Here is a 22,196-nt window from a genome sequence, read left to right on the forward strand (position 1 = left end):
TGGAGCTGAACCGGCTTGTTTGGTATTATTTTTGTTATTTCTTTCCTCTTTAGCCTATTTCCTAGCTGTGTTATGTGTATTTGGGTGCTGCAGGCCTTTGTAACAACTGGTGGCCTGCAGCCTGTTAACTGTATAATAAAGACTCCAATATTCTATATTTTAAAATGTGGCTTCTGGGATGATTTACCTTACAACAATGTGAGTGAATCTCAAAATACTAAAAGTAACTTTTGGAGAATAGAAGTAGAATCTATTGCGAAGTGCTGGCTCATGCCTGTAATTCTAGCTACTTAGAAAGTTGAGATCTAACAATCATGGGTCAAAATCTCACTGGATGATAAATCCAGGTGAGATGGTTATCATCGACTTACCAGCAAAAAGCTGGACATGGTGGTATGGCTAAAGTGGTAAGGCAACCAACCTTGAGTGAAAAAGCTAAGCAAGAGCATGAGACTCTGAGTTCAAGCCCTCTGACCAGCAAAAACCAGACAGTCAAAAACATGATGCATGTCTTACAAAATTAAGAAAGGCCAAGAAGAGGTGGGTTCAGGGAGGGGTGAGAATGTTGAAAGAGGTGACAATGAGCAAGATGTATTGTATTCATAAAATGCTTTGTTGAATGACAACTTGTTTGTAAGACTATTTAAAGATTAAAAATATTAGCAAGTACAACTAATAAAATAGATAAAACATACAATAAATAAAATTATTCAATAAATAAATAAAACAAATTCAATATAAAATACATAGAATGAGAATGCATCAAGTTCAAGCCAAAAGCTAATAATGTAATAAGAGAACAAAAGTAGGCAAAACTAGAGGGATAAGAAAGCAAAAAAAAAAAAAAAAAAAGACTAGAAAATAGATGATAGAAAGGGTAGAGAATATAAAATAATGCAGAGATGAAGCCCAATATATAGAGAATGGTAATAAATAAAAGTTGCTTTGATCATTAAAAGACAATAATGATCAGGTTTTGTGTTTTTTTTTAAGTAGCTCGTTTGCAATAAATAAAAGAATGGAAGATGCCCACGCCCTTCTGACCCAGCAATTGCACTTACATATGCACAAAAGAGGGCATATGCAAGAATTTTAATTACCACGTTGTTTGAAATAGCAAATGTATGGGAGACAAGGGAAATGCTCACCCCCCCAGAGGCTCTGATTGACACATTGCAGATTTGTTCACACAATGGAATGCCATTCTGCAATTAAAATGAATGAGCTAGCTAGGGCAACATCCATCAACATGGATGAATTTCAAAACAGAACATCAATTGGGAAAATCGAGTAATCCAGTGACACAAGTATATAGAAAATATCACACCATTTATAAGCATGAAAAACAATATGAGGTATTGTGTTGAAATATATTCAAAGGGACTAGAAACCTAAAAACTCATGTGGGTGCACTAAAAAGTAAATTCAGATGGTTTCTTTTCTTCAAAAATGAAGAAGACAAATGGAATTTGGGAGGAATATACAGGACCTTCAGCTATACCTATAATATTTTCTGTTCATAACATTGCATGAATTGTAAAATGTAGTAAAAATTGACCAGGAAGAAAGGAACAAAAATGCTCCAGATTTAACAAAGCTTTGTGAAAGATGCTGTGTTTGTTTACTCTTATTATTGTTGTTGTTACTGCTATTATTGTTATTTATTCAAGACTAATCTGTAAGAGTCTTTCTTTTTTCTTTTTTCTTTTTCTTGCTGGTCCTTGGTAATGAACTCAAAGACTGCTCAGTGTCCCTCAATATTTTGCTCAGGCTAGCACTCTACCACTTGAGGCACATCTCCACGTTTTTTGGTATTTAATTGGAGATAAGAGTCTCATGGACTTTTTTGCCTGGGCTTTCTTCCAACCATAATCTTCATATCTCAGCCTTGTCAGTAGCTAGTACTAGAGGAATGAGCCACTGGCACCAGGTCAAGAGATTCTTACTTCCAGTTAACCAGCTGGAAGTAGAGGTGTGGCTCAAGTGGTAGAACACTTAATGGAGAGTGCCCAGATTCTGAGTTCCAGCCCCAGTACTAGCACCAACAAATAAGAGAGACAGAGAGAACAATATTCTTTACTGTACTTTTATGCATGGTTTAATCATTTTATATCGAAAAACATGACTTGTTAAAGAATATCATAAGAACTTAAGGTTATAAAAGTTTTAAGCTGAGTGCTGATGGCTCATGACAGTAATCCAAACAACTCAGGAGGCTAAAATCTGAGGATTCTGGTTCTAAGTCAGCTCAGGAAAGTCCATGAGATTCTGACCTCCAATTAACCACCATAAGCCAGAATGGAGCTGTGGCTCAAGTGGTACCGTTCTTGCCTTAAATAGAAAAGTTCAATGACAACACTCAGCCCTGAATTTAAGTTCCAGGACTGGCACAAAAAGAAAAAGACAAAAAGAGAGAGAGAGAGAGAGAGAGAGAGAGAGAGAGAGAGAGAGAGAGAGAGAGAGAGAGAGAGATTCATAGGGTACCACAAAACAAATCTGATAATAAGCATGTTGATAAATAATTGATGAATAAAGGAAAAATGCTCGGTGAAAAGGAAGCTGGTAGAAGTCAAATACAAGTCAACTCTTATACATTTTACAGAGGGAATATTAAAAATATGATATCAAGCAAGGCGCCGGTGGTTCATGCCTATAATCCTTGGTATCTGAGATCTGAGGATGATGGTACAAAGCCAGCTCAGATGGGAAGGTAGTGAAGGTATGGCTCAGATGGTAGACTACCAGCCTTGAGTGAAAAAGCTAAGCAATAGTAGAGGTCCTGAGTTCAAGGTGATCAAAGATGATCATGGTTATCTGCTTTTGTGGGGTTGTTCTCTTCCTTCTGAGACTTGTTGGCATTGGTTCTTAGTTCAGGGCCCCATACTGGCATCAAATAAATAAATATCCTCCACCAATACCAACGAATTTCAGGAAGAGGACTACCAAAAAGACCAGACAACCATGATCATCTTCTGATTTGACAAGCAGGTATGCAGAGTGAGATTGTACCTGTGAGACAGAGAAATAATTAATAAACTAAATAAAGTCATCAGGAATAAAGACCTTATTCTGCTGCCCATTAACAAGAGACCTAAATAATCTATGAATCAAAAAAATGTGTTGCAGGAGAAAAGTAGGGCAGAGAAAAGTGATGAGACTCATAAATTATAAAATAGTTCTCAAGGACAGGTTTAGCATTTTAGTTTATCAAAACTATTACAACCTACCCTGTTTCTGCTAACAGTCACGTGTTTGGTCCTATCTGGACAGAATATAGGATACCAGCTTCTATACATCCTTACTCTCCTTCACTCATGGTGCCCACTGAAGTCCTGGTGCCAAGATCCAAAGACTAGAATTCATTCACTAGCATGCACTCTAATTACATGAAGGCTCAAACCTACTGTCATTCAACACTAGATCTAATGCATAGATTTAATGCCATTTGAAAATCCAACTGTAATCCACATTCCAAATGTGTGTGTAATTAGGAAACCAATTTGGTAGGGAGTTTGATGACTGCTAATTATCTCCTGCTGTGTCTTTGTTTGGATTGTGTTGCTATAACAAAAAGACCTGGGGCTGGTGAGCTTATAAGGAAACGCGTTTGTTTAGCTCACAGTTCTGGAAAGCGGGAGATTTTGTGATGGAATGGCTACATCTGTTAACAGCTTCAAGAGGACATCTGAGCATCTGACAAGATGAGGGGAGAGCTGCCACGTGGGTCAGAACAGGTACGAGACAGTTAAACAAAGTAAACACCAGGAAATGGGTATGGGAAAGGGGGAGGGGGATCAGGAGGAGAGAGGAAAGGGGAGAGAATGCAGTCATAAAGTTCAATCCATATCCTGCAAAATTAATAAAATTGAGGGAAGGAATAGGGATTCATAAACTGGCAACTCCTTTGTACAACCACATAATCTCCAAAACTATGACATAAAATATTTTTTAAGTTTAAAAACAACTTAAAGATGAGCAAATGTGCAAGTATGAAGGAGAAGAAGAAAACATAATACATTGATGATACTGAACTTGTAACAGCTGTCTTTCTCAGCAATGAATCCAGTTCTAGAAGACCTCAAGTATTCTAGGACACCAGCCTTGATTCCTAAATAAGGGTGGAGCTCCCAATAATCTAATCACTTCACAGAAGGTCTACCTCTTTTTTATTGCTTTGGGTTTGTGTGTGTGTGTGTGTGTGTGTGTGTGTGTGTGTGTGCGCGCGCGCGCGCACGTGCACTTGTTCTGGGATTAGTGCTCTACCACTTGAATCACAGCTTTACTTCTAGCTCTTTGACGGTTAACTCCTGCAGGGGCTGGCTTTGAACTGCCATCCTCAGATCTCAGCTTCCTAAGTAGCTAGGATAGCAGGTGTGAACCACTGGCTCCTATCAAATTCCATCTTTTAAATCGCCATCACAAAGCTAGGGACTCGGGAAGCTTTAGGAAATGAACCATAGCCAAATTCTAGCATATTACTAGTACTACTATGGTTTTACAAGTGTTGAGTCCCTAAAGCAAACTTTTTTTTTTTTTTTTTTTTTACTATCCATTTCTCCTGAGTGATGTTTATGTACTTCTACTTCGTTTGGTTCTGAGAACCTTGAAGATCAATGATGCAACACCTGACTACAACTGCCATCCAATTATGACACATCAGCTCAGCTTCATCCATTTCCACAGTAACTGCCCTATCAGACCCTGCCCATTTTCTCTTCCACCTTGACACACCCAAGGACAGACCAGCAGAGTTGGGTTTTTGTGGTTGCTTTGTTTTGTTTTGGTATACATTTTTATTCACTTTATGTAGATGTACAAAGGGGTTAACATTCAACACATCAGTTTATAAGTAAGTACAATGCATCTTGATCAATATCAACCCTTTATTCTCCCCCAGCCCTCCCAACCCAAACACTCCCCTCAATCTTCCTAGTTTCACTGGATATGAACTGAATATTATAACTGCCTTTCCTCCACAGAGCCCTTTTAAAATATCCTGTTAACCTTGCCAAATTAATCCAGTAAGAGGTGTGCCTTATGTGTTATCATTACTCAGATTACAGAAAGGTTCTCAAGTAGGAAAATTCCTTTAATCTGACCACCCAAGAAATATTTCTTTGTAAATACAGATTCCTTCACAGTCATTGCTTTTTTAATATCTATGCACTCCTACTGAGTATATAACAGTGAAAGATGAGCAATGACAGGTATCATGGAATTGAGTCTTTTCTTACATTTTTCAGCTGTTCTCTTGTAGTAAAATATTACTCATCAATTTCTTGTTCTACTAGACATCTTTACTTGCAAAAAAAAGTTTGTAAAGGCTTTTGGGGTAAAGAAAACTAAAAATTTCAAAAGAAAACATCAGACAAATTAAAATATTCTCCCAAATTATTTTAAGGTTCAACTTAAATGCCCACTGCAATGAAAATATTTAATAGATGTTGAAGCTAGTCTCTCTCTCTCTCTCTCTCTCTCTCTCTCTCTCTCTCTCTCTCTCTCTCTCTCTCTCTCTCTCTCTCTCTCTCTCTCTCTCTCTCTCTCTCTCTCTCTCTCTCTCTCTCTCTCTCTGACTGTCTTGGCAGGCCATAGTAAACATTTTTCTAAACAATGAATTCAGTGTATTTGCAGATTTAGGTTCTGATTAGGTAGAACTCACTGATTCCAAAAGATCTATTGAAATCGGAGACTGAGGGCATTTTAGAGCTAAAGGATATCAGAGAGACCATCTTATCAGACATCTTAATTTTACAGACAAAGGAACTGAGGCCCAGAGCTTTGTGACTGTCCCCCAGCTGGTGAGCCTCAGAGAGGAGGGTGGTCCTTAGCTTAGACTAGGTTTCCTGTCCTGGAGCTTACTTTGTCATTTGATGGCTCTGTTGCTACAGAAGAAGGAATTCTGGAAACTTCCTTTTAATAGGTGAGGAGTTTAATTAATGACTAGGATTCCATTAGCTGATTATTTTTTTTCTTCTTGGCTTATTGAGGCCCAGATCATTCCTGTATTAGCCAGAAAAATTAAAATCACTCTACTCTAAACCTGTTCAGCCTGAAAAGCCATTTTCTTTTGAAAAAAAAAGAAAAAAGGAACCTAAAAGAGATCAAAGATTACTGAGGAAAAAACTCTTATCTTAAAGATAACTGCCTGAAAGAGAAAAGTTAATTGAACATTAGATAATTCAGATCATCTGAATGTTGACAGCTGAAAGTCAGCTGCTTGAAGCAAAGTAACATCTGTTCCATTGTGTGTAACAGTGTGTGTCTCTTTCTCACATACACACACACACACACACACACACACACACACATACACACACACACACATGCACTTACCAGAGAGAAAGAGAGTTATTCTCTATGCATTATTGCTTATAAAGCTCTGGTAAGATGAGAAATTGGTGTAAGAGTCAGGGTTGGTGGTATAACTAGTGTAGAGAATTTGCCCAATTGGTTCCCATCACCACCCAATGGGGGGCGGGGGAAGGGATGTGTTATCCAAGGATGTTTTTCATTCCAAATATCAAGAGAAAGCTGATCTCTGTATGCATCATTAGGTTAGGAAGAAGGCTGTCTCAGTGTGTCATGTCACCTACCTAACATGAGGTAAATTCAATAGTAAGAAATATTTCAAGTGACTTAGAAGACAGCGATCTTTGCTAAATTTCTGAAACTTCATTTAATCTTGCTTCAAAGACTATTTTCTTAATTCTGATATTTACTTCTTGGCTTAAAGGACAAGGGTTTGAACTCAGGGCTTCATGCTTACTCGGCAGATGCTCTACCACTGAGCCACACCTCTATCCTGAATTCTGATATTTTTTAATTCATCATTCAGGGCTAATGCCCAGTGACTCATGCTTGTAATCCTAGCTACTCGGGAAGCTGAGATCTGAGGGCTGTGATTCTAAACCAGCTGAGGCAGGAAAGCCCACAAGACTTTTATCTCCCATTAACTATCCAAAAACAGCTGGAAGGAGAGCTGTAGCTCAAGTGATAGAGAAGTGGCCTTGAACAAAAAAGCTCAATGATGGTGCTCAGGTCCTGAGTTCAAGCCCAGGACTGGCACCAAAAGGAAAAACAATTCTTAATTCCCTATATCTTTTTGTATATCTTTTTGACTAAAACAAGAGATTATCCAGCAGCAGGAATGACTTATGTGGTAAGATTACCTGCCTAGCAAGTATGAGGTTTTGAGTTCAAACTTAAGTACTACAAAAAGAAAGAAAGAAAGAAAGAAAGAAAGAAAGAAAGAAAGAAAGAAAGAAAGAAAGAAAGAAAGAAAGAAAGAAAAGAAAGAAAGAAAGAAAGAAAGAAAGAAAGAAAGAAAGAAAAGAAAGAAAGAAAGAAAGAAAGAAAGAAAGAAAGAAAGAAAGAAAGAAAGAAAGAAAGAAAGAAAGAAAGAGAAAGAAAGGAAAAAGAATACTATCAAAAGCAAAATTAGCTGGGCACTGGGTTCACACATATAATCCTTGCTATTCAGGAGGCTGAGATCTTAGGATCACAGTTCAAAGCCAGCCTAGGCAGGAAAGTCCATGAGATATTTACCTCTACTTAAACTATCAAAAAATCTTGAAGTGGAGCTGTAGCTCAAGTGGTAAGTTGCTATCCTTACATACAAAACCTTAGGGACAGGACCTAAACTGTCAAGTCTTAGGACTGGCCAAAAAAAAAAAAGAAGAAGAAGCAAAATTATATTTTTCAAGCACAAAGGAAGTCTTTGGACTTCAGTAGAGTATATATACTATCTTCAAGAATATCTCAAAAGTTTGGCTCAGGTGGCTCAGTCCACCTTCAGCTACTCAGGAGGCTGAGACCTGAGGATTAGAGGATTGACCTCCACACTGTTTTCTCAGGTGCATACAGAAGTTAGACAAGCCACCAGAGATATGCACAGAATTGTGCAGGGCAAGTCACCTAAGTCTGGCTGTAAACATTCCATTGTGGGCCCAATGGGAAAGCCCCCACCTCCCTAGACCTAATGGTTGTTTTACTGACCTCTGCCTCCTTGCTCAGACCGCATAAAAACCCTTCTCTTGTCCCACTGCTTTGCACAGTCTCCAAGCCTGAGAGAAGGCTGTGGCCCTTGCGGTTCTTTCTCAATAAGCAGTCCTCGCCTGTGAAAGATGCAGTCCTGCCTGTTTCCTTCCTTTCTCCTCCATATTTTTAACACGAATCACAATTCAAAGCCAGCCCAGGCAGACAAGTCTGACAGCTTCTTATCTCCAGTTAACCTTCGAAAGCTGGAAGTGGAGGTGTGGCTCAAGTGGTAGAGCAGTAGCCTTGAGGAAAATGCCCATTGAAAACACTTATGCCTTAGTGCCAACACAAAAGAAAAAAAAGAGAATATTTCAGAAATTCCTGAGTTATAAGACTTCAGACATGACAAATCATGCCCCCTCTCCAGTAGCTTGAACCTCTCTATGTAAAGAAAAATAGGGCTAACATTTGTTTTCAGTGATGGAGATGGAACCCAGGGCCTCATACAGGCCAGGCAAGGGTTGTACCACTGAGCTACAGAAACCCTAATCCCTAAAATGGGTTCAGCAACAGAGCTCTTGTCTTGTTAGAACCCAAAGCACAATTTGCAGAGCTTTAGCACTGATTTCCCCACTTGAAGCTTGTCTCTCATGAAATGAATCAGTTTGAAATATTGAAATATCTATGTTGTAGATAATAGCTAATGTTATTCGTGCATGACAGGCAATACCAATCAATGCTTGAACAGTATCTGAGACATTGGGATCACTCTTACACAAGCAAGCATGTTATAGCTTAAAGGATCAATTTCCCCAAAGTCGTCTTCCTCAAGGTGGCACTATTGGGAGGTGGTAGAAACTTTCAGAGGTTGGCTTAGTGGGAGGTCTTAGGCCACTGTGGTAAAGGACTGTGGACCCTGTATCTCTTCTGCTCTTCTTTTCTTTTTTTTTCTTTTGTCTATCCCCCCAAAAGGTGAGCAGCCTTCACCACTCCAAACCCAACAGGCTTCTGTTTTTCTATGGGCCCCAAAGCAATGGAACCAATCAAAGGTAGAGTGAAACCTGTAACACGGTGGATATAAACTTTTCTTCCTCTTAAGTGGATTGGCTTAAGGTTTGCTACACTAGAGGAAAGCTGACTATTGCAAAGCAATAATTCTATTTAATTCTCACATGAATATGCAAGATGGGTTATGGGAACTCAGAAGGTTAAATAAGTTGCTTGCAATCATAGAGTTCAGATGTAGTAGAGATGGACTGTAGGCCCAGTCATATTCAGTGTTCTGAAATACCAAGATGTGGATGCAACACAGAAATAACATTTTATGTACATATGTGTGTGTGTGTGTGTGTGTGTGTGTGTGTAATACTAGATATCATTTGCACTTAGAAAAGTAATTGCCAAACATTTTCCTCAGGAAGCTAGATTCAGAGAAATAATCTACAGAGATTTGTAACTTAATTCATCATATTAACAGAGTAGGAAAAAATGATAACACAGAAAAAGCATTTGTCAAAACTTAATTTTGTTTATGATCAAAAATATCTTAGAAAACACATAAAGCTTTCTCAACTAAAAAAAATAGAATATGAAAAAAAATTACATTGCAATTATGGACCAAAGACTAAATTTGTCACTCTTAAGATTGAGAATGATATGAAAATATTCATTCTCAACACCTCTGTATAGCACTGCTTCCCTGGTACTTTCCTGCCAGGGAGGTAGGGTAAAATAGAGATATCAGATACATGACTACTAGATAACAGAGGAAACCCTAGGCAATGTATAAACCATGACTGGAAATCATAAATAAGCTTAACAAGGATGTAGCCTGGATGATCAATATTTTCAAATCTTTCTACATCCTGACAACAAAAGAATGTCCAAAAACAGTCAATGCTTAAGCATACATTTCATAACACAAATGGAACGTGAAGCTAAACACTAAAGAAAAAGCATTACTGAGAGAAATTTAAAACCTAAATAATGACTTGTGGAGGAGATGGGGAAAAAACAGTTGTTTAAGGACACAGGTGGACCTGTTGCAACAATGAGAAGTACAAGTTGTCATGTCCAAAATGAGCTTTACAACGTCGGTGTGGGGGGGGGGGAAGAGGGGGGAAGGAGAAGGATTGGGATTGGGGGGGAGGGGGGAGGCTGGGAAGGGATGTGAAGGGTAAACAAAGGAGGAGGCTGCAATGCTTGGTAAGAAATGTATGCATTATCCTGCCCATGTAATTGTAACTCCTCTGTACAGTATGTTCACAAATAAAATTAAATTAAATTAAAAAAAAAACTAAATAATGAACAGACATACCATGCTTAGAATGTAGTGGAACTGGGATTGTCAAGGTAACCAATAGCTCTAAATTGATCATTAGAATTAGTTTCATCTGAGCAGTACCAAAACCATTGTCAGAAAAGTAAAACATAGAGGAATTACAAGCAGACATAAGGATTTCATGCATAAGATAAAGCAATAATAATCTGGGCTGAGTAGTGTTGATGTATGGATAGACATGTTCATCAGAGATCAGGACAGGGGCTAAGAAACAACACATGTATAATTGCTTACCTGGTCACTTCTTTGTGGATGAAATTCAAGGGACAAGGGATAGACTTTCAATATAATGCTAGAACAAATAGTTATCTGAATGACACAAAACATCTCCACCATTCCTTTATAACACATGTACACGTATATACACATACTCATGCATTCACATATACTCATATATGCTCACACACATACATACACACACACAGCTCAATATATAACAAAGGCCCAAACATAAAAGCTAAATCTAAAAAAATAATTCTAGAAGGAACCATATGAAGAAAAAAGAACTACATGGAATCAAGAAAACATCATAAAAGAAAATCTAGTAAGTAACACTTTTTTTCAGAATTAAATATTCTCCTGTAAAAGACCCCACTAATAAAATAAATATGAAGCTGTAAGTGAGAGAAAATTATAACACATCTCTCTGGCAAGAGATTTGTTTCTCCAACCTAGGAGAAATATTGAATTTCATAGGAAGACAAGCCAATTTTCAAACCGAGCAAAGGCTGAGATATAAGCTCACAAAAGAGGGCATACAAATGGTAAGTTTGCAAAAAAATATTTAGCTTCACTGAGACATCAGCAATATGATAAATATGAGATTCCACTACACTTCTTCTACAAGGGGCAGATCTTTAGAAGTACTAACAATGCCACATTTTGATGGGGATGGTCTTTGAATAGGAATTATCATACCTAGCTGTAGTGTACCCACATGCTCATTTTAGAAAACACTTTTACAATATCAGTTATAAATAATTCTACCACTAAATATAGGACACAGGAAATATAGACACTAAATATAGACACAGGAAAACTTACATAACAGCATTTTTGGAATATATTATTTATTTTATTGTTATTATAAAGGTGATGTACAGAGGGGTTACAGTTACATAAGTCAGGTAAAGAATATATTTCTTTTGGTACAATGTCATCTCTTCCCTCTCTCTCTCTCAGTTTTTCCCTCCCATCCCTACCCACAAGCTGTATAGTTCATTGCCAACATAGTACCCAGTGAGTATTACTGTAGAGTAACATTTTTAAACATCTTTCTTCATATGTTGTCCAAACTGGAATTAATCTACCTATGTAAAGAAGGTGAATTAAGAGATTTTGGTATGTCCATACAATACACTATTACTCAGAAATATAAAGACATAAACTCCTAATATATAATAAAATGGATCAATATTACATGAAACAAAAAGAGCCAGACACAAAGACTAAGTACTTAGTGATCTATGTATTCTACATAAATAAATTCATAGTTATGTAGCAAATCAGCCTCTCCCTCATGGGGACATAGGAGATAGCAAAGAGACATAAAATGAATCCAGGCAAGGCTAATTTCCAGTGTTCCAATGGTCGGCATATATATGTAACAGGGGGACACTCTCTCACCATAAAAAAGTCATGAATGCTCAGTCTCTCCAGGAATATGAAGTCAGGCTGAGATCTGAGGGTCACAGGCTGAAGCCAGCCTGCATAGCAAAGTCTGAGACTGTGATCTGCAATTAACCACCAAAAAGCCAAAAGTGGAGCTGTGGCTCAAATGGTAGAGTGCTCGCCTTAAGCTTTTCAAAGGAAAAAAAATGCAGACAGACTAACTAGGTAGCAAAACTAAATCTCAGACCAGATGCAAGATTTTTACGCACGTGGCCCTGGATTTTACAATGGCGAAAGTGCGGAGTTATTGTTTCCACTGGAAAGCCTGGCTGCCCTCCAGAGCTTGGTGAGATGCTTTTTCCAGTAGTTACCAAGAACCACCTATGTCTCTTTTCCAAGAACCTTTTCTTTTGCAAGAAGAAATAAAATGATGCGTAAAAATTGGTTGTGCGCAATCCTCTGGGTGGCTCTAAGTATTCCTTGAATTCATAATTCCGGCAAACTCCTGCTTCAGCAAGTCTGAATTCAGGCCCTGCTTCCCTGCAGAACACATCAAAGTTGAAAGTTCTGATACATTAGATATGTTAGTGGTGTGTGTGTGTGTGTGTGTGTGTGTGTGTGTGTGTGTGTGTGTGTGTGTGCGCGCGCGCGCGCACGCACGTTTACTGGTCCTAGGACTTAAACTCAGGGCCTGGGCACTGTCCCTGAGCCTTTTTGCTCAAGGGACTCTACCACTTGAGCCGATAACTTTTTCTTTTCAGTAGTTTATTAGAGATAAGAATCTCATGGGCTTTCCAGCTAGGGCTGGCTTCAAATCAAAATCCTCAGATCTCAGCCTCTTGAGTAGCTAGAATTACAGGGATGAGCCACTGGTGCCTGGCTAGTGACTTTTTTTTTTTTTTTAGTAGTTGCAACTCAATAGTTCTAAAACAATCCAATGGAAAGACAAACTTTCCAGAGTTCATTTTAGGGCAAGTCTACTGACCCATTCAATTAGCAAAAACATATTAAGCATCTATTATTAGCTCACCTTGAGGCAGTTATATGTTAGACACATAATAAACTATATGCCAAATGATGGCAGTTCACACAAGTATTCCTAGCTATCCGAAGGATCCCAGTTCAAAGCCAGTCTGGACAGACAAATCCAACTATTCTTATCTCCAATTAATCAGTGTAAAGCTGCAAGTGGCATTCAAATGATAGAGTATTCGTTTTGAGTAAAAAAGCCAACTGAGAGCATGAGGCCCTGAGATCAAGCCCCCCTCCTGGCACAAGTAAAAGAAACAAGATACGATCTCCCCGGGAGTTATGGAGCACACAGATGGTGAGACACGTCATAGTTCTCATGAGAGCTGTCAGACCTATCATTTTCTTGGATTTTAGGTATTGGCTGGATTAGCAGACTAAATGAGCCAATATCCCCATTTTTCAATCTTTTTTTTTTTTTGTCCAGTCATGGGGCACTGTTCCTGAGCTTTTGTGCTCAAGGCTAGTGCTCTACCACTTTGAACCACAGCACCACTTCTAGTTTTCTGGTGGGTAATTGGAGATAAGAATCTCATGGACTTTCCTGCCCAGACTGACTTTGTGATCCACAGATCTCAGCCACCTGAGAAGCTAGGAAAACAGGGGTAAGCTACTGGTACTTGGCCCATAAGCTAGGAAAACAGGGGTAAGCTACTGGTACTTGGCCCATTTAAGCATATTCAGTGGTAAATGGTGAGGAGATAGCAGCATACTTTCTTTAGAAAATAACATTTTAATGATGATGGTCATTAGAATGTCATGTTTTTGATACCATATAGAGTGCACTATTAATAGTTACTTGCTGTAAGTTGCCTCCATTTTAGTTTCATTAAAGTTTAAGGGGAAATTTCTTACTACAAAAAAAGTGAACTTATTACAAATGAACCCACATTAGGAAAACATGTCAACAATTTCATTTAAAGATCCACAAATTCAGCCAGGTGTGGTGGCACATGCCTTTAATCCTACCTAGACAGAAGGCAGAGATGGGAAGACTTCATTGAGCACAATGAGCAAAATGAGCTGGGCATGGCCCAAGTGGTAAAGTGCCTGCCTAGCAAACATGAGGCCCTGAGTTCAAACCCAACACTGCCAAAAATTATAAATAAGAGATTTAAAAACAAGTTCAGCTAAGCATCAGTGGCTCATGCCTATAATCCTAAGGTACTCAGGAGGCTGAGATCTGATGATCATAGTTCAAAGCCAGCCTAGGAAATCTGAGATTTATCTCCAATTAACTATCAAAAAGACAAAAGTGTTAGGTGGCTAGGCTTGAGTGAAACAAACTCAGTTACAATACCCTGGTCCCAGGACCAACATACATACACACACACACACACACACACACACACACACACACACACACACATACACACACAAACACACACACACACACACACACACACAATTTTTTTTCACAAAAAAATTCACATAAAAGTAAATGCAGGCACTATCACAGCACATATCAAACAGTATGAAGGATAGAGTAGCTTGTAATCTGAAGTCCTGATTTTCTTTCCATACTGGCCACTATTATTTTTTTATTGTGAAAATACTGTACAGAGGGGTTACAATTACATGAGCAAGATAATGAGTACATTTCTTATCAAGCATTGTAGCCTCCTCCTTTGTTTCCCCTTCCCATCCCTTCTCATCCCCCCACACAATTCTCCCCTCCCCCCCAAAGTTGTAAAGTTCATTTTTCAACATAACGACTTGTACATCTCATTGTTGCAATGGGTCCACCCATAATATTTTTCCCTTCCCCTCCACAAATTATACCAACGTCAAATACAGTGAAAGCAGGGGTTATACTGTAGGGGAGGGACATACAATGCAACAAAGAAATAATCTTATAAATGTGTTAGAAACAATTGCATGAAAAGAAAAAAACATTTCAGTACATATCTTAGGGTTCATTTCCCTACCATCAACTTATCTGACCTTTTCTGCTTGACTCAGACATATACTAGTTATTGCAAATAAGGAAAACTAGGGGATCTATGTTTCTTTGGGCCTGGCTTATGTCGCTTAATATAAATTTTTCCAAGCCTTTCCATTTCCTAACGAATGGGGCAATGTCATTCTTTCTGATGGAGGCATAACATTCCATTGTGTATATATACCACATTTTCTTGATCCATTCATCTACTGAGGGGCATTTGGGTTGGTTCCATATCTTAGCTATGATAAATAATACTGCAATAAACATAGCCGTGCTGGTACCTTTAGTGTTGTCTTGTTTGTGATCATTTGGGTAAATGCCCAAAAGTGGGATTGCTGGGTGGGTCATAGGGGAGCTCTATGTTGGAGTCTTTTGAGGAAACTCCATACTGCTTTCCAAAGTGGTTGAACAAGTTTACACTCCCACCAACAATGCAGTAGGGTTCCCTTCTGTCCACAGCTCCCCCAGAATCTGTTGTTATTAGAGTTCTTGATTATAGCCATTCTAAATGGGGTGAGGTGGTATCTCAATGTTGTTTTGATTTGCATTTCTTTCATGGCCAGAGAGGTTGAGCATTTCTTCATGTGTCTATTGGCCATCCTTCTTTGGACAGTTGTTTCTTTGAAGATATGTTGTTGGGGGATTTAATTTTTTGAGTTCCAGGTATATTTTAGATATGAGACCCTTGTCCATTGTATGGCTAGTAAAGATCTTCTCCCAATCCGTGGGCTTTCTATTAAGCTTGCTAGCTATGTCCTTTGCCATGCAGAAGCGCTGCAATTTCATGCAATCCCATTTGTCCAACCTTTCTTTGATTTGTTGTGTCTCTGGGTCTCTATTAAGAAAATTTGGCCCTATGCCAAGGAGACCTAGGGTTTCTCCTATTCCATCCTGTAATATTTTCATAGTGTCTGCTTTGAATTCCAGGTCTTTGATCCATTTTGAGTTGATTCTGGTTGCAGGGTGATATATAAGGATCTAGTTTTCTACAAGTAGTTAACCAATTTTGCAAGCACCATTTACTGAAGAGACTGTCTTTCTTCCATTCTATTCTTTTAAGCTTCCTTATCAAAGATTAGATGGCCATAGGTCTGTAGGTTCATTTCTGGGTTTTCAATTCTATTCCATTGGTCCTGAGGTCTGTTCTTGTGCCAGTACCAAGCTGTTTTGATTACTATAGCTTTGTAGTAGAGTTTGAAATTTGGTATTGATTTTCCTTCAGCACTGTTCTTTCTGTTGAGGATTGTTTTTGCTATTCAGGGTCTTTTATTGTTCCATATGAATTTTTGGATTGCCTCTTCTATTTCCTTAAAGAATGAGGTTGGAATATTGATAGGTATCGCATTGAATTTGTAGATAGCCTTGGGAAGTATTGCCATTTTCAGATGTTGATCTTTCCAATCCAGGAGAGCATGGGAGTTTTTGCCACTTTCTAAGTTCTGTTTTGATTTCCTTTTTCAGGTTTTGTTTTGTTTTGTTTTGTTTTTGGATCCGGTCGTGGGCCTGAACTCTGCGCCTGGGCACTGTCCCTCAGCTCTTCAGCTCAAGGCTAGCTCTCTACTACTTGAGCCACAGCGCCACTTCTGGCTTTTTTTTTCTCCTGCTTATGTGGTGCTGAGGAATCGAACCAAGGGCCTCATGCATGCAAGGCAAGCGCTCTACCACTGAGCCACCTTCCTAGCCCCTTTTTCAGGTTTTTAAAGTTTTCATAATAGAGGTCCTTCACTTCTTTGGTTAAGTTAATTCCTAGGTATTTTATTTTTTGTGGGGCTATTATGAATGGAGTTGCTTTCCTAATTTCAGCCACACTTTTCTCATTGTTGGCATACAGAAAAGCCATTGATTTTTGAGGGTTAATTTTATACCCTGCTACTTTGCCAAAGTTTTGAATCAGCTTGAGTAATTTGGGAGTGGAGTCCGTGGGATTCTTTAAATACAAGATCATGTCATCTGCAAAGAGGGAGAGTTTTACTTTTCTTTCCCTATTTGGATCCCCTTTATGTTTGCATCTTGTCTTATTGCTGTAGCTATTGCCACTATTATTTACATTTCTCTTATCCCTTCTCCTGCACATTCACGTTCTGTGTATGGATCTGGAAAGAGTCACAGACTCTTTAGGCTGCACAAACCACTGTCTCCCTCTCTTCCTGTTTGACACAACACTGTTTTGTCTGCAATCATTTTTCCTCTGCCCCTTTCCTACAGGGACTTCCTCTCCCTGCTTTGCATACTTGGTTAGGCTTCTTTTTTTGTGTGTCAGTCCTGAGGCTTGAACTTAGGGGCTGCCCCTGAGCTTTTCCTTGCTCAAAGCTAGCTCTCTACCACTTGAGCCGTAGCTCCACTTCTTATTTTTTGGTGGTTAATTGGAGATAAGGGTTTCACAGACTTTTCTGCCCCAACTAGCTTCCAACTGTGATCCTCAGATCTCAGTCTCCTAAATAGGATTTTGCGTGTGAGCCACCAGTGCCTGGAAAGCTTCATTCTTTATTAAAGGGTTCTTCCTCCTCTTCCCTCTGTCCTTCTCCAAGCATCCAAACACCAGGACCTCCTTTCTCTTCTGAAATGTTAACCTGCTTCTTAGCACTGTACCACTCAGCAGCAATCACAGCCATGCAGTGGGGCAGTCCTTCTCAGGATCCATAAGGGATCAAGGAATCATGCTTTGTAATGTCATTCATCACTTAACAACAGGGCCTGCTGTGAGATCTGTGTTAGGCATTACTATAGGAGTATCTTAGACTTGTTCATATACACCTTCTGATCTTGACCATTGATTCAATATGGCCTAGAGATAGAATCCAGAGAATTATCAAGTTTACAAGATGTTTGCAACTGCTACCACGAGAACACAGCCCAGTATTAACAGTTAATGCCGTGTGTGTGTGTGTGTGTGTGTGTGTGTGTGTGTGTGTGTGTGTGTGTGTGTGTGTGTGTGCTGGGGCTTGATGTCAGGGCCTAGGCACTGTTCCTTAACTTTTTTACTCAAGTCTGGTGATCTACTTCTTGAACCAGAGCTCCACTTCTGACTTTTGGTGGTTAAATGATGATAGGAGTCACATGAACTTTCCTTCCCTGGCTGGCTTTGAACCTGAATCCTCAGGTATCAGCCTCCAAAATAACTAAGATTACAGACATGAGCCACTGTCTCCTGACTAATGCTGATATGAATAAGCAAAGTGACACTTAAAAGTTGAGCCCAGGAACATAGTGTTCTGTTATCACTATGAGGTTGCATGTGTTGCAGATAACTATCTTGCTATATTTTATATAAGTAGCAGTGCAGTGGAGTGTTTATATCAACAATATGAGTATTGTTTGGGATTATCACATTAGGACAGCTATCTAGATGAGGGGAACTTTTCAGCTATGTTTAAACTTTCTGAGACCATTACCTGCAGTCTGTCATTAGGCAGTGCATGATTGTATATCTTTGTGCTCTGCAGAATACCCCACAGGAATTCATACCATTACAGAATGAGGAGTCACAGAAGTACCAAGGCAAATCCAGCTTTCAGTGTGAAATTTCTTGTCTTTGCCAGGGCTGACCCACAGGGACCTTGCTGCACAGGTACATCCTGTCTACATGGTAACTCGACAGGAGAAGCTGGATTTGTACCTACCTGACTATAGTAGAACAGAATCAGAAATGGAGCTGTCAAGTCATCTTCACCTTTCCAAGGGAAAGACTGAAGCAGGTGAATCTAGTTAACTGATTGCAAAACATCTGTCATAAAACAATGCTTCTTCATCCAGGGGCCAGTGGCACACACCTGTGATCCTAGCCACTCAGGAAGCTGAGCCCAGAAGATCACTGTCCAAAGCCAACCTGGATAGGTTATCTCCAGATAACCACCAAAAGGCCAGAATTGGAGCTGTGGCTCAAGTGGTAGAGGGCCAACCTTGAGCAAAAAGCAAAGCAATATTGCCAGATCCAGCTGGGCGCTGGTGGCTCATGCCTGTAATCCTAACTACTCAGGAGGCTGAGATCTGAGGATCGTGGTTCAAAGCCAGCCTGAACAGCAAAGTCTGTGAAACTCTTATCTCCAATAAACAACCAGAAAATCAGAAGTGGCGCTGTAGCTCAAGTTGTAGAGTGCTAGCTTTGAGCTGAAGAGCTGAGGGACAGCACTCAGGCCCAGAGTTAAAGCCCCAAGACTGACAAAAAAAAAAAAAAAGATTGCCAGATCCTCCAAATTCAAGCCCAATACCAGAACAAAAACTGACTAATTAATTAATTAAGAGTCATATAATGTAAATGTGGAAGATATCAAAAATTACCTGAATTTACTTTCTTTTCCAACATCAACTCAAACTATCTTTGATATCATTTGTCAACCTTTTGCTTAGGAAATATCCAACTAGAATGTGGTTAATTTACAAATGAGTGTCACATTATATATTATAATACTATATTATAATCATACCAATGCTAGGAAAGAACAAATGCTTCTGTTAGACAGGCAGGGTTTGTATGTGTTTTGTTGTGTGTGTGTGCCAGTCCTAGAGTTTGAACTCAGGGCCTGGGCATTGGTCCTAAGCTTTTTTGCTCAAGGCTTGCATTCTACCACTTCAACCACAGCTCCATTTCCAGATTTTGGGTGGTTAATTAGAGATAAGAGTCTCATGGACTTTCCTGACCAGGCTGGCTTCAAACCCCAATCCTCCAATCTTAGCCTCCTAAGTAGCTAGGATTTCAAGTGTAAGCCATTTGGACTTGCCTTCGGGTTCATATTTTTTTATATAAATTTACTTAATATGATGAGTTGTAATTGACGAACTCCCAGAACTTAGAATATTGAAAGCTTAGATGACATCAGAACCACAGAAAGGCGGAAGGGACTCAGACAACTCCAGGAAATATAAGTAAGATTTCTTTATTCAATTCCCTTTCCCAAATCTGTATTGTGATTCTATAAAATTGAACACAGCATTTGGGCAGTGAAATATCATAGTCTTTTAAGTACAAATGCTTATTTCTAATGAGGGAATGTGCTTAAAACAGCTCATCATAGAGAAAGTGGTTTGTGTTCTAAGATGTAAAAACAACCAGGCCTGAATTTAACTGAGAATAAGATGTAGGTCCAAAGAAGAAGGAATATTTGAATGGTAATTCAATGAATTGTTTGTTTAAAAAAAAAAAAACCACAGCCAGGTGCCATACCTGTAACCTTAGCTACTCAGGAGGCTGAGATCTAAGGATTGCAGTTCAAATCCACCCTGGGCAGGAATGTCTGTCAGACTCTTATCCCCAAATAACCACCAAAAATTTTGGCTATGGATCAAATGGTATAGTGCTAACCTTCAGAAAAAAACAATAACAACAACAACTACAACTCAGGGACAGCTCCCAGGCCCTGAGTTCTAGTCCTAGGACTGGTAAGAGAAAAAACTCATTAGGAAATTATGAAGGGGCAAACAGCAGAATTTTCTGGGCAGAGACAGTACATATAGTTAATCAGCCTTTCATTGCTGTAACAAATGGCTAAGATAAACTTATAAAGAAAGAATGCTTATTTTAGCTCACAGTTTTACATGTTGCAGCCCAGGATTGGACAGATCCATTGCTTTTAAGGCTCTGTGAGTGAGACAGTACACTATAGTAGGAGCAGGTCTGGGAATGGAGTGTTCAACTCATGGCCAGAAATGAAAAAGAGAGAGAGACTAGCAGGCCACCATCCTTCAAGGATATACCTCCAATGACTTAATACCTCTCTTTAGGCCCCACCTCTTAAAGGCTCTACCATCTTATAATAGTATGAAGTAGGGGGCTACATGGGCCTTGAAGGACATCCCAGATCTAAATTATGACTCCTGAAATTTCCACTCTGATACTACTCCTACCTTTCTCTCTCTCTCTCTCTCTCTCTCTCTCTCTCTCTCTCTCTCTCTCTCTCTCTCTCTCTCTGCTTCCTTCCTTCCTTCCTTCTTTTCCTCTCTCTCTGCTTCCTTCCTTCCTTCCTTCTTTTCCTCTCTCTCTGCTTCTTTCCTTCCTTTCCTTCTTTTCCTCTCTCTCTGCTTCCTTCCTTCCTTTCCTTCTTTTCCTCTCTCTCTCTGCTTCCTTCCTTCCTTTCCTTCTCTTCCTCTCTCTCTGCTTCCTTCCTTCCTTTCCTTCTTTTTCTCCTCTCTCTTTCTCTCTCTCTCTCTTTTTCACATCTACTACACATGATATGCATTGAACACTTGCTGGTTCATATACATTAGTACTGTTCTCACAGGTATTTTGCTTGCTTCTTCCTTCACAACAATGCTGGAAGGAAATCATTCATCTTCTCTCACACAGGCAAGAAGGCTGTGGCTGGAAATGATGGTGTGACTTCCTGAAGGAAACAGACAATGAGCAGTCAGTGGAGGATTTAATGAGGTCTCTCTGCCTCCTACAAAAATGTTTCCTGCTATCACCATGCAATATGGTAGAGTACAAGTCTGCATCACACAAACATCTGTCAAAATACACCAGATTCTGCTCATTCTGTTTCTCATCAGAGCTAGTATATGTACATTAATATAGATAAATGACTAGATGGGTATATAGATGGATTGGGAGGCAGAGGCAGGCAGGGAGGGAGGGGGGGAGGAAGGGAGAGAGGGAGGGAGGGAGGGAGGGAGGGAGGAAGGAAGGAAGGAAGGAAGGAAGGAAGGAAGGAAGGAAGGAAGGAAGAAGAGAGAAAAGATAGAGGGAAAGAGAAAGGGAGGGGGAAGAAGGGAGGGAAGGAAAGAAAGGAAAAAGAAGGAAAAAGAGAGAAGAAAGGAGGACAGAAAGAAGAAGGGAAAGAGGGAGGGAGGGGATTTACAGGTGGCATGTTGAAGTATCAAATGCACATTCACCATTGGACCTCAAGAATTGTACAGCTGACCTCTTACCCACAAAAGAGATGCATTCCAAGATGCCTAGTGGGTACCTAAATCCACAAATTATACCAAACTCTATAGACATTCTGTGTCTCCTATACATGCATACTTATGACAATCCAATTTCTATATTAGGCACGGTAATGGCTAACTAACAATACAAATAACAAATGAAACACTGTATTATAATAAAATACTGCATATAACAACATATTGTAATAAAAGTTATCTCACACAAAATATTTATTTCCAGAATCTTCCATACACATGTTTAGAACCAAGTTGACTTGCATACTAAAGCTTTAAAAAGCACTAGCATAGGCAACAGGCAACTATTCTGTATTCTCATGCGACTAAACCCCCAATCGAGAGACAGACATAGCACCCCCATTCCCCATAAAGCTCCCTAGCTGAATCTGCCTTTCCCTTCTGCTTCCTCCTACC

General features: G+C 39.4%; 1 long non-coding RNA gene across 1 annotated transcript; it reads left to right on the plus strand.

The window, feature by feature from the left end:
* The first annotated feature begins 4,704 nt into the window (after window positions 1–4,704).
* LOC138813570 (uncharacterized) lies at window positions 4,705–21,372 on the plus strand. Its single transcript, XR_011367851.1, has 3 exons — window positions 4,705–4,849; window positions 18,443–18,598; window positions 21,184–21,372. It is a non-coding gene; the product is annotated as an uncharacterized lncRNA (long non-coding RNA).
* The last annotated feature ends 824 nt before the right edge of the window (window positions 21,373–22,196 follow it).

The sequence above is a fragment of the Dipodomys merriami genome, unplaced genomic scaffold (assembly GCF_024711535.1).
Source record: "Dipodomys merriami isolate MVZ:Mamm:240054 unplaced genomic scaffold, mDipMer1.0.p SCAF_6, whole genome shotgun sequence".
NCBI lineage: Eukaryota > Metazoa > Chordata > Mammalia > Rodentia > Heteromyidae > Dipodomys > Dipodomys merriami.